We start from the raw sequence: 12,888 nt of genomic DNA, 5'->3' as shown, positions 1-12,888 counted from the left end.
CGTCTCTTGCCAGTGACGTAGAGCCGGGCGAAGCTCCGCCTCCCGCTGCTCGATGCACGACGCAGCCGCCTGGGGGCTCCACAGCGTCTTCGCCGGAAGAGCTTCGCGAGGAGAGCTCCGCGACTGCGCCTGCGTGCAGACGGGGCGTGGGGAGCCCTCCGCGCGGGAGCCGCGGGGTAGCTGTCCGGGGAGCGAGTCTCGCGGCCGCGCGGGGGCTCGTTTTCCTCATCGGAATGTGGCAGAGTAAACAACAGACCGCCGACAAATCTCCACCCGCCTCGCCCGGGGAGAGGAGGATTAAGAGAGACAAAGCCTGTCAAAGCGCTGTGTAAACTGAAGTTCTACACCAGGGTTAGCTCGCTAGTAATCACGAGCACGCACGTCACCCCGTCATAAAATCGTCTATTCCCAGGTTTTGGCAGCCCCAAAAATTTAAAAAATAATAAATTTAATCCTAAAAACAAAACAAAAACAACGGGAAAAAGTTATCTTTGGAGTCCAAAGTCTCTTTCACATTATATATCACTAACCTATTGGATTAATATTAATTCACTTGGCAAAAGTTTATTGCGGGTCTGACAATACTAGGCGCTTTCGATATTCATTATTTAAGTTTACGACAACCCTGTGTTAGAAATAACTATTCTTGTTTTACACATAAGAAAACTGACCCAGGGAGATTAAATGATTTTGGCAACATCATTTTGGCAACCTAGGAGAAGCGGCGTGACGGGGTTTCCCGTCTCGGTCAATCTGGTTCAGCAGTCTATGCTCTTTGTACTGTAACGCCCCTTCTCAAAGACAGGTCAACAGTACAACTGAATTCAGAGAGAGTCGAAATATGTTCAAAGGGCCACGAATTCAGTTTAAATTTGATAAAATATTGCTATTACTTTCAAAGACAGAAATTAATACTTTCTAGTCTGTGCTTTATAAATCATTGGCCACCATGAACTCCATCATCAGGGTTTCTGTCTTTTAATCCTAAAAATGACTAAAGAAACTGCTCTCCCTCTACCCCAAGTGCATGTCTCACTTTCGGTTTTGATCTGTTTTTTAAGAAAAGTTTTTATGACCAATCTTTTTATTATCATTGCCAAATTTGGGCCTAAATTGGAACCTTCTGACTCCTAAGCCCTACAATCGTTTTTAAATTTGTCATCCCTACTTTATTATCTCTTAAATATTAAATTATATTTGGCTGTTATTTAAGAAGGAGTAGGAAGTGGAAAGAAGATATATTGACAAAATATGGGAAGTAAATTTACAAATCTCTAATTTCTGAAATAAACTGTAAATAATAAATGGCATCCCTTTCTATTGTTTGAATAACAGACACAATGTTATAAATATTTTGTCCTACACACATCTAATTAAATACATTAACACATTTTGAAAAATATAATTATTCCTTATGTATTCACGATCTTTCGGAGCATTTAAGCTCTCAAAAAAAAGTCACTGTGTGTGCCTTTCTGTTTCTGGCTCTACTTTTCCTTTCCTTCTGTCTTGCCTATGAAACTGTCAATTTGCACTTTGAAACTGTTCTCTGAAAATATGAGGCATCATCAACTCATTACGTTTACATTATGGTATAAAGCCAGAAAGACACTGTTGTCAAGTGGCATTTAGTCAAGCAATTACTTTAGAATCCAAATAGCTGTCAAGAAATGCTATGGCTGATAGCCGACATTTTAAAATCACCAATCTAGACCACTAGTTCTAGTTCTACAAATGTCCTCCTCTAGCTCTTTGCACGTGCGTCTTCCCTCTATTTTGTATAACTTACTCTCGTCCTTCAGGTATCAAGCTCACGTTACTGCCAGAATGGTGACTTATAACGACTCTGAAAGACTGGGAGAAGTGCCTCTCCTCTGTGCTCCTGGTGTGTCCTGTCTTTAGATCTGTCATGGCACATGTCATATTGTATGGAAGTCGCTATTTATTTACCATTTCCCAAGTTAGAGGATAAGATTGTTGAGAGGGCTGTGTCTTGCTCATCATTAGAATTCCAGTGTGTGTCATAGTGCCTGACACACAATATGCCCAAATTTGTTGAATAAATGAATGAAAAAAGTAGGAAATGAGAAAAACAGCTTCCCTGATACCTAGGTCCCTATACTAAATAACTCAATGTGTAAATATGGTCCAATTATATTTAATAGTTGTATATTTTGTTCTGTATCTATACATGTATTTAGCTTTTATTAAAACTGTTGAAGTTCATACATTTTTTCTTACTGACTTTTAATGAAATATAAATTATCTGTCTAAGAATATAACTGCTTTTCTTTTGCTTTTTCATTTTTCTCCCCAGTTGCTGCTGAACTTGAATCTGGATCTTGTAGAACTTCTCTAGGGTTTACTGTTGTGTTATTAGAAATTGGAAATATAGGGGCTGGCCCGGTGGCACAAGCGGTTAAGTGCACACGCTCCACTGTGGCAGCCCGGGGTCCACTGGTTCGGATCCCGGGCGTGCACGGATGCACTGTTTGGCAAGCCATGCTGTGGTGGCGTCCCATATAAAGTGGAGGAAGATGGGCATGGATGTTAGCCCAGGGCCAGTCTTCCTCAGCAAAAAAAGAGGAGGATTGGCAGATGTTAGCACAGGGCTCATCTCACACACAAAGAAAGAAAGAAAGAAAGAAAGATTGGAAATATAAATCCAGAGAAGTTTTAAAATTTCTCAAATATATGTACAGGCTTTAAAGAAAAATTGCATGATATTTAAAATTGGAGGATCTTGTTACTTATCATCACCCACACCACTCACTAAACCCCATCTTTTGGTTCCTCAAGTAGAGGATACTATGCAGGGTGATCCAGAACCATTGTGAGCCATCAGTTTAGAATATGAAGAACTGATCAGTCCTCCTTGGGATTCCTCGCCTGAAGAGGATTCTAGATCCTCTTTCCTCTTCCTCAAGGTCCTTCTTTTGGAGACTGGACTGACTCTCCCCTCCATCCCCACCACGCCTACTGCAGGTCAGGGTTCAGTGCTAGTCTGGGCCTCAGAGAACCTCCACGCTGCACCCCTTCCTTCTGCCCTCCATCTCTTTCTCAGATGCCACCAACTGACCCTGCAGAACTCAACCACCAGTGCTCTGTTTTTAAAGTTAATTGTGAAGCATTTAAACTTTATATTTATGTTCTCTCACTTTGTTTATGAATGCACATAAAATAATCAAACTCTTCTAAACTTAAAACCTTTTTAAAACTTAAAACCTTGAGCATATCCACCCATCTATTCAGTCATCATTCATTCATTCATTTACTTTGCATAATTGGCTCCTGATCATGCATCTCACCAAAAGAGGACTCCCCTGAGCACCCAAGACAAATACTATTCTAATCTTTCTTCTATGCATTGCTTATTATTCAGTTTTTGTAAAATTGTAGTCATACTCTAATCTTCTTCTCACATTGACTCTTTGTATTGAAGATTATGAATGAGCATAAACAGCAGTAAAACCTTAGCAAGACCATGTACATGTGCCACTGTTGTGAGTTTTCACACAATAAGCAATCCTGCCTAATTAAGTGACTCTTGTTTGTGCACTTAAATTCAAACAGTTAGGTAAGGTTGTATATTAGTTATGATACAGTTTGGCTGTAAGCAAAGGTAGGAAATTCAGGGCTAATATGGCACTGTGAAGTGTCAGATACTCCTAGGTGTGGTTTCCATTCCAAAGCTTACCTTATAGTTCAGTATAGTTGCTCAAGCTCCAGCCATTACATCTCAGTTCTAGTCAGTAAGAAGGGGGAAGAGGGAAGAAAGTCTTTCCTTCTTTCCTTAAAAACACTTCTCTAAAAATGCACATATCGCTTCTGCTTATGTTTCATTGACCAGAACTCATCGCGTGGCCAGGTCTAGCGGCAAGTGAAGATGGAAAATTTAGTCTTTATTACAGCTGAATATAAACATAGCTGAAAATCTATTCCATTAATATTGAATAACTACTCTATTAATTATATTCAATTCTATTAATATTGAAGAAGGGGAAATGGGTTTGGAGGCAACTAGCATTGTCTCTCACAGGTGCATGCTGGCTAATTTAGGCAATCTCCATTTAATAAATGTATTGTATTCCTAAAACTTGTAAATAGGATATTTGCAATCTGGTGTAAATAGTGCTTATGTTCCCAGCTCTGCTCAAAAGCCTATTTAGGAATAAAGTAACTGAAGCAGTGTTCACTATTAAAAAAGACAATGGAAAACTATAAACAAGCCACTTGTATCTTTTAAACAAAAAGTTAAATATAAAATCCATATTTTCAACTGTCTCCTAGATACCATCACTGGTTGACATGCTAGTACCTCAAACTCAGCATGGCCCAAACTGAACTAAGTCATCATTTCTACCTTTCCTCCATTCTTCTGTTCTTCTAGTCCACTGGAACCCCGGTCCTCTTATATTCTCTATATCAGTTAAAATCACATGATTTTCTTTTATTTCTATGCTAGAAAGTTCCAGGTCATCTGTGATTCTTCTCTCTGTGACACTCTCTTCTGACACAGACAGAAGCACGCTCACAACCTCTAATCAAGTCCTGTGGATTTCCTTTCCATTTCCATTAGCCACCACTGTAGGCACAATTATTGAAATAGGGCATTTTAGTCACCACCAAATTTGACTATCTGCATCTGAGGCCTCCCTAGTCCTGTTCTACATTCTTTCTTTTTTTTTTTTTTTAAAGATTTTATTTATTTTATTTTTCCCCCCAAAGCCCCAGTGGATAGTTGTGTGTCGTAGCTGCACATCCTTCTAGTTGCTGTATGTGGGACTCGGCCTCAGGATGAATGGAGAAGTGGTGCCTCGATGCGTACCCGGGATCCGAACCCGGGCCACCAGCATCGCAGCGCGCGCACTTAACCACCAAGCCACAGGGCCGGCCCCCTACATTCTTTCATTCAGTTATTTAGTAAATGTGTCTTGAGTGTCTACTTTGTGCCATGTGTAGTGCTGGGCTGAGGATACAGAGATTGAATTGGGGGGTGGGAGTAATTCTTGCCCTCATGGAATTCACAGCCCATTAGGGGAGACACAGTGACATACTAAAGTCACAATGGTGGGAGCTCTCTGCCCAGCATCCAGGCAGTAAAGAGGTGCACCATCTGTGAAGAATTCAAAACCAATACTAAAATCAATGAAAAGCTAGTCTGCTTCCTATTATCACAAGATGACACCTGTTCTAAACAATGTCAGTGGTGAAATACTTCTCTCCCCCAAAACCTTTTATTGGCTCAAGTTCTAAACAAGGGGTGTGGTTACCACTGAGTTTTAATTACATGCATGTATGTGTGTATGTATACATGCTTCAAATTGGCACATTTTTATTACTTATCCTTAGATAAATATTATAGTATCTAAGAAGGTTAATTCCAAGAACTCCTAATTATATAGTTGGCCCTGACACATGTGGACTCAGTTACAAGAGTTCTTTCTAAGTTCTTAAAGGTTCGGAATCATTCAAGCTTGCTATGAGCACATTTCACGTCTCCAACCCCTGCGTTAAAACTGGAGAATCAGATGAACAGTGATACCACAACAATTATGAAGATGAAGAAGCAGAACTTGAGTTACTTCAATCCTGTCATTCTATGACTACTTGTCATAGAATTTTTATTTGTGTTTAAAATGTTTTAGCTGTATAGACATCTGAAAGCTACTTAGCTACTCAAAGAAACAAAGGCACGGACAGTATTACAGTATCTGAAATCTATTATGAAACAGGATTTTTATGAATCTGTCACACTTATTCCAAGTTTAAGCTTTTTCTTAACCAGTTTTGTATATGTTGTTTCGTGTAAAGAAACTGTTTGAAATTACTATAAAGTGTTGTCTACAATGTGAGCAAGTATAGATTGACAAATCTAGCAGCTCTGTCTATTGAAGTTGAATATGTGAAGATTAATTTTGCTGAAGTTATTGACAAATCTGCAGAAGTTAAAAGCTTGAAAACAAAACTAATGTTATTATTCAATTACTTCAACAGACCAATATATAGATATAAGCTCCCCCCTTTAAAAATGTTTTAATGTAATTGAAAATATGAGTCCATAACTTTTTCCTTTTTGTACTATAATATTTATTATATAATTTATTTATCTTTTTTAACTGGCAGAATATGTGAGGTCCAGTAAAAGAAAATTATCAGTGTGTTTCTTTTATGCCCTTATTATTATTTGTTTCATTTTATGATTATTATTAAAAACAATTTTGTCATCTGGAGAAGGGGATGTTTTTAAAAAAAGATCCCCTTTTTTGTTTTCAAAAAAAGATCCACTCTGGGTGTTAAGTATGCTAGGCATGCCCCTGAGATGACAGACTCTGGAGCAGATTATTTTAATTATTTTATTATTTTAAATGAGATGATGTAAATCATCATAGCTGAAACTCAGACACTGATTGTCTAAAGTGGGGTGTTTGAGGCTGGGGATCAAGGAAGACTTTTTTTGGGTAACTTTTATGTTGATATAATTTCAAAAGTTGCACAAGGGTCTCCCATTCCTCTTATCTAAATTCACCAACTGATTGCATGTTAACCCCCCTTGCTTTTTTCATTTTCTCCCTCTCCCTTTCCATCTCTCTCCATGCACACAATACACACACACATACACACTCATGCACATTTTTTTCTGAACCATTTGAAAATAGGTTGGAGACATTGTGCCCCTAATCCCTAAATACTTCAGTGAGTATTTCCTAGGAAAAAAGACGTTCTTCTACCTAACCATGGTAAAGATTATCACATTAAGGACATTTAACGTTGCTATAATACTGTTGTCTAATCTACAGACCACATTCAGATTTTGTTGCTTTAGCCCAATAATATCGTTTATTGTTTTTTTCCAGTTCAGGATCCAATCCAGGATCACATATTCATTTAGCTGTCATGTCTCTTTAGCCTTCTTTAATCTAGAACAAACAGTTCCTCAGCCTTTCCTTATTCCTTGCTTTTGACATTTTTGAAGAATACAGGCCAATTATTTTCTTTTTTTCTTTTTTTTATTTTTTGTTTTTTGTGAGGAAGATCAGCTGTGAGCTAACATCCATGCTAATCCTCCTATTTTTGCTGAGGAAGACCGGCTCTGAGCTAACATCTATTGCCAATCCTCCTCGGTTTTTTTCCCCAAAGCCCCAGTAGGTAGCTGTATGTCATAGTTGCACATCCTTCTAGTTGCTGTAGGTGGGACGCGGCCTCAGCATGGCTGGAGAAGCGGTGCGTCGGTGCGGGCCCGGGATCCGAACCCTGGCCTCCAGTAGCGGATCGCGAGCACCTAACCGCTAAGCCACGGGGCCGGCCCGGCCAATTATTTTATAGAATGCCCCTCAATTTGAGTTTATCTGACGTTTCCTCCTGATTAGATTTGGAATATGCATTTTTGTCAGAAATTCTACTGAAATTCTTCCTCCATAGTGCATCATATTAGGAGTCAAACGATGTCAGTTTGTTCCAATATTGATGATGTTAGCTTTGATCACTTAGTTAAGTCCAAGTACTTCTAGTATCTCCACAGTAAAGTTACTATTTTAACCTTTGTAATTAATGATGGAGAAATACGTTGAGATTAGTTTTGCATTCATTGATGGTTTTCTAACTCTATAATTTTTTTTGTATTTATTAGTTGGCACTCTACTATTAAAAAAGAGCTTAGGAAAGGCTCTTCTTTTTTTCTTTTGTGAGGAAGATTGTCCCTGAGCTAATATCTGTGCCAATCCTCCTCCATTTTGTATATGGGATGCCACCACAGTAAGGCTTGATGAGCAGTGTGTAGGTCCGTGACCAGGATCCAAACCTGCAAACCGCAGGCAGCCATAGCAGAGTGTGCCAACTCAACCACTACACCACCGAGCTGGCCCCTTCTTTTTTTTAAAAAAAAACTTCACTGTGGGCCGGCCCTGTGGCTTAGCGGTTAAGTGCGCGCGCTCTGCTGCTGGCGGCCCGGGTTCGGGTCCTGGGCGAGCACCGCTTCTCCGGCCATGCTGAGGCCGCGTCCCACATACAGCAACTAGAAGGATGTGCAGCTATGACATACAACTATCTACTAGGGCTTTGGGGGGAAAAAATAAATAAATAAAATCTTTAAAAAAAAAAAAACAAAACTTCATTGAGGTATAATTTACATACCAGAAAATTCATCCATTGTAGGTGAACAATTCAATTATTTTAATAAATTTATAAAGTAGAGTTGTGCAACCATTACCACAATCCAATTTTGGAACATTTCTATCATCCTAAAACATTTCCTTATGCCCATTTGCAGTTAAACTCTGTTCCCACCTTTAGCTCCAGGCAACCACTGATCTGTTTTCTGTCTCTATAAATATTCCTTTTCTGGATATTTCATATGAATGGAATTGTACATTATGTAGTCTTTTGCGTCTGGCTTCTTTTACTTAGCATGTTTTTGAGGCTCACTCATATTGTAGCGTATATCAATACTTCATTTTTATTGCTGAACAATATTCTATTGTTTGGATACACTATATTTTGTTTATCTGTTCACTAGCTGATAGACATTTGTTTATAGTTTTTGGCTATGAATAATACTGCTATGAATATTCAGGTACAAGTTTTTGTGTGGACATATGTTTTCATTTCTATGAGTAGGTACCTAGGAGTGGAATTGCTAAGTTGTACAGGAAGTTCATGTTAAATTTTTTTAAGAAACTAACAAATTCTTTTCCAAAGGGGCTGTACTTTTTTACATTTCCATGAGAAATGTATGAGTTCCAGTGTCTCCACATCCTCAACAGTTGTTATTGTCTGTCTTTCTATTATAACTATCCCAGTGGGCATGAAGTGGTATCTCATTGTTGTTTTAATTTGCATTTCCTTAATGGCTAATGATGTTGAGCATCTTTTCATGTGCTTATTAGCCATTCATGTATCTTCTTTGATGAATTGTCTATTCAAGTCTTTTGCTGATTTTTTAGTTGGTTGTTTGTCTTCTTAATTATTTATATATTTTTTGCATGTGGATATCCAGTTGGCCCAGTGCTATTTATGAAAAAGACTGTACTTTGCCTATTGAATTGGCTTGGCACCTTGCCGATATCAATTGACTTCAAGTGTAAAAGTTTATTTCTGTACTCTTGGTTTTGTTCCATTGCTCTATATGCCCATACTTGCACTGTTATCACATTTAATTACTGTAGCTTTATAGTTAACTTTGAAATTAGGTAATGTGAGTGTACCAATTTTGTTCTTCTTTTGAAAAATTGTTTTCAATATTTTAGGTCCTTTGTGTTTCCATATAAATTTTAGAGTCAGCTTATCTATTTCTACAAAAGTCCTGCTAAGATTTTGATATGGATTTCAGTGAATTGCATTGAATTTATAGAGTGAATTGAGGAGAATTGCTATTTTGACAATATCGAGTTTACCAATTCATGAACATGCAATATCTTTCCATTTATTTAGGTCTGCTTAATTTTTCTCAGCAATATTTTGTACTTTTCAGAGTACAAGTCTTGAAATTCTTTTGTTAAATTTATTCCCAAGTATTTTATTCTTTCAAGTGCTATTGCAAATGGAATCATTTTCCTAATTTAATTTTCAGAAATTGTCCATTAATACTATGTAGAAATACAATTGATTTTCTGTATATCGATCTTGTGTCTTGTGACCTTGCTACATTTATTTATTAGTTTTAGAGCTTTTTGTGAATTCCTTGAGATTTCCTACATGTCATCTGTGAATAAAGATACTTTTACTCCTTCCTCTTCAATTTGGATGCCATAATAATAATAATTACTAACAATAATTATTATTATTATTTACTTTACTGCACTAGATAGACCCTTCAGTAAAATACCAAATAGAATTGGTAAGAGTGGACAGCATTGATTTGTTCTCATTCTTAGGAGGAAAGCATCAGTCTTTCGCCATGAAGTATGAAGTGAGCTGTGGGTTTTTTTGTAGATTCCCTTTATCAGGTTGAGGATGTTCCCTTCTATTCCTAGTTTAAGTTTTTTTTTTTTTAAATCATGAATGGGTGTTGGATTTTGTTCAATTCTTTTTCTGTACCTTTTGAGATTGCCATGTGTTTTTTATCCTTTATTCTATTAATGTGTTGTATTACATGTATTGATTTTTGAATGTTAAACCAACTTTGCATTCCTGGGATAAATCCCACTTGATTATGGTGTATAAACTTTTTTATTTATTGCTAGACTTGACTTGCTAATATTTTGTTAAGGATTAGAGATTGATAGGCTCTATCACTCTTTAGGACTTATAGGAATTTGTTTAGTCAAATTGTTAGTAAATTGGATGAAGGGCTGGAATTGGGGGCAGAGGGAAGATTGGAAGAGCCTAAATTACAAGCATGAACAAAAGAGCAGAGCCCAGAACAAGGGTGGTAAGGGCAGGAAACCAGAAGCAGGTCAGGATCTGGGGTGTGATGTTTGAGGCAACCTATAGTGAGTGATGATAGGGGAGACCATCATCAACAAGAACCAGATTATAGATTGTAATCCATATATATTAAGCAGTATAGACTTTCTTCTATAGGTACCAGCAAGCTTGCGAAGGGTTTTAAGTAGAGAGGTAGAATGGTCAGATTTATGACTTGCAAAGATTATACCAATGGGCAGCCTGGAGAAAGGGAGTCCAATCAAAGCAGTGGCAGCACTTCAGGTGAGAGATATAAGGTTCAAATAAGAACAGAGGTGGTTGAATTGGATGGAGGTGAGGAAATTGAGTGGGGAATTATTTAAGAGATAAAAAGAATCTGATGACTGATCAGAAGTGTGTATGTGTTTGGGTAGAAATGAGATATGAGATTGGGTAATAAACAGGGCTGAATTCTGGCTTTCTACAATGGCTAACTGGATGGCTGGTGGTATCACCAACTGGGGCAAAGGATACGAAAGAATGAACACGATTAGGTTCAGCTGCATGTGACACAACCCAAAAGATAGTAATTTAAACAAGAGGGACGTCTATTTTCTCTTGTATAAAACAAGTTCAGAAGATTTGGTCCAGGGCATATATAAGGCTTCAGGGTCTCTAGGTCCTTCTCTATTGTTGCTCTGCCCTTCTTAGCATGTTCTTTTCTCCTCAAAGTCCAACATAGATGCTCCAGGTTTGGCCACCACATTTGAGTTCCAAGGATTAAGAAGAAAAAAGCAAGCCAGCCCTGATGGCCTGGCTAAAGTTCGGTGCACTCCGCTTCAGCAGCCCAGGTTCGGTTCCCAGGCACGGAACCACACCACTTGTCTGTCAGTAGCCATGCTGTGGCAGTGGGTCACATAGAAGAAATAGAAGAACTTACAACCATACACAACTATGTACTGGGGCTTTGGGGGGCGGGGCGGGGAAAAAAAGGAAGAAAAAGGAGGAAGAATGGTAACAGATGTTAGTGTAGGGTGAATCTTCTCCTGCAAAAAAAGAGAGAAAGAATGCAGGAAGCATCCCCCAGATAGGAGGGATTTAAAAAAAAAAAAAGAAGAGGTAGAAGAAAAAAGCAATGATGACTAGTATACCCTCTCAATTTAAGGATATTTTTGTACTGGCCTATAGTCATATGGCCTCACATTGCTGCATAGAAGGCTGGAAAATATAGTCTTCATTCTGGAAAGTCATATGCCCAGGTAAAGAAGTGCCCCAGGGCACCCTGATGTTAGAGAGTGGGACATAAGGAAGAGCCAGGAGAGAAGACTGAGAGGAGCAACCAGAGAAGTAACAAGAAGCCAGGAGGGTGTGATGTTGTGGAAGACAAGCACGCTAATGACAAGCCAAGTAAGATTTGGACTTAGAATGGACACATATTTAGCAGTGTGGAGGTTACTGGTGGCCTTGGGAAGAGTTTCTGTGTAGTGGTGGGTGAGGATGAAAGTCCCATCGGAGGAGAGAAATTGAGAAAATTAGACTCCTTTTTTTTTTGTTTTGTTTTAAAGGAAAGAAATATTGGAACAGCAACTAGAGGGGGAAGTGGGGTCAAGGGAATTTTATCTTTTAAGAAGGGAGAAATAACATTATATTTATATGTTGATGAGAAGGATTAAGCTGAGAAGTAAAACTTGATGCTGGTAGAGAGAGGAAAGACTTTTTGGAATAATATTCTTTTTTTTTTTTTAAATAATTTTATTTATTTATTTATTTATTTTTCCCCAAAGCCCCAGTAGAATTGTATGTCGTAGTTGCACACCCTTCTAGTTGCTGTATGTGGGATGCAGCCGCAGCATGGCCAGAGAAGCGGTGCGTTGGTGCGTGCCCCGGATCTGAACCCAGGCCGCCAGCAGCAGAGTTCTCGCACTTAACCGCTAAGCCATGGGGCCGGCCCCTGGAATAATATTCTTTTTTTTTTTTTTTGTGAGGAGGACTAGCCCTGAGCTAACATCCAGTGCCAATCCTCCCCTTTTTTCTTGAGGAAGAGTGGCCCTGAGCTAACATCCGTGCCCATCTTCCTCTACTTTATATGGGATGCCGCCACAGCATGGCTTACCAAGTGGTGCGTCGGTGCGTGCCCGGGGTTCTGAACCTGTGAACCCCGGGCAGCCGAAGCAGAGCGCGCGCACTTAACCGCTTGCGCCACCAGGCCGGCCCCTGGAATAATATTCTTGAATGGACAAGAGAGGATGGGATCTAGAACTTACGTGGAGTAGTGGCCTTTGCCAGGAGCATGGACAATTCATCTGTAGTACAGGAGAGATGGAGCACAGGTGGGTAGCGTCTGTGGTACTGGGAGCTCGTGGAGGTTCTCTTCTGATTGCTATTTTCTCAGAAAATAGGAAGCAAAGTCATCCACTGAGAGCGAGGTTGGAGGAGGAAGTTTGAGGTGATAGGATATGAATTAATGTCTAGGAGAGTGGAAGAGTGAATGGACTAGGGAACAATTGATAACCTGGTAGCATTGACTTCCCACATGACATTTGT

The sequence above is a fragment of the Ceratotherium simum genome, chromosome 11, assembly GCF_057802395.1.
Source record: "Ceratotherium simum simum isolate JZ-2026a chromosome 11, ASM5780239v1, whole genome shotgun sequence".
Taxonomy (NCBI): domain Eukaryota; kingdom Metazoa; phylum Chordata; class Mammalia; order Perissodactyla; family Rhinocerotidae; genus Ceratotherium; species Ceratotherium simum.
The sequence above is the reverse complement of the archived record's forward strand: the minus strand, read 5'-3'. Positions refer to the sequence as shown.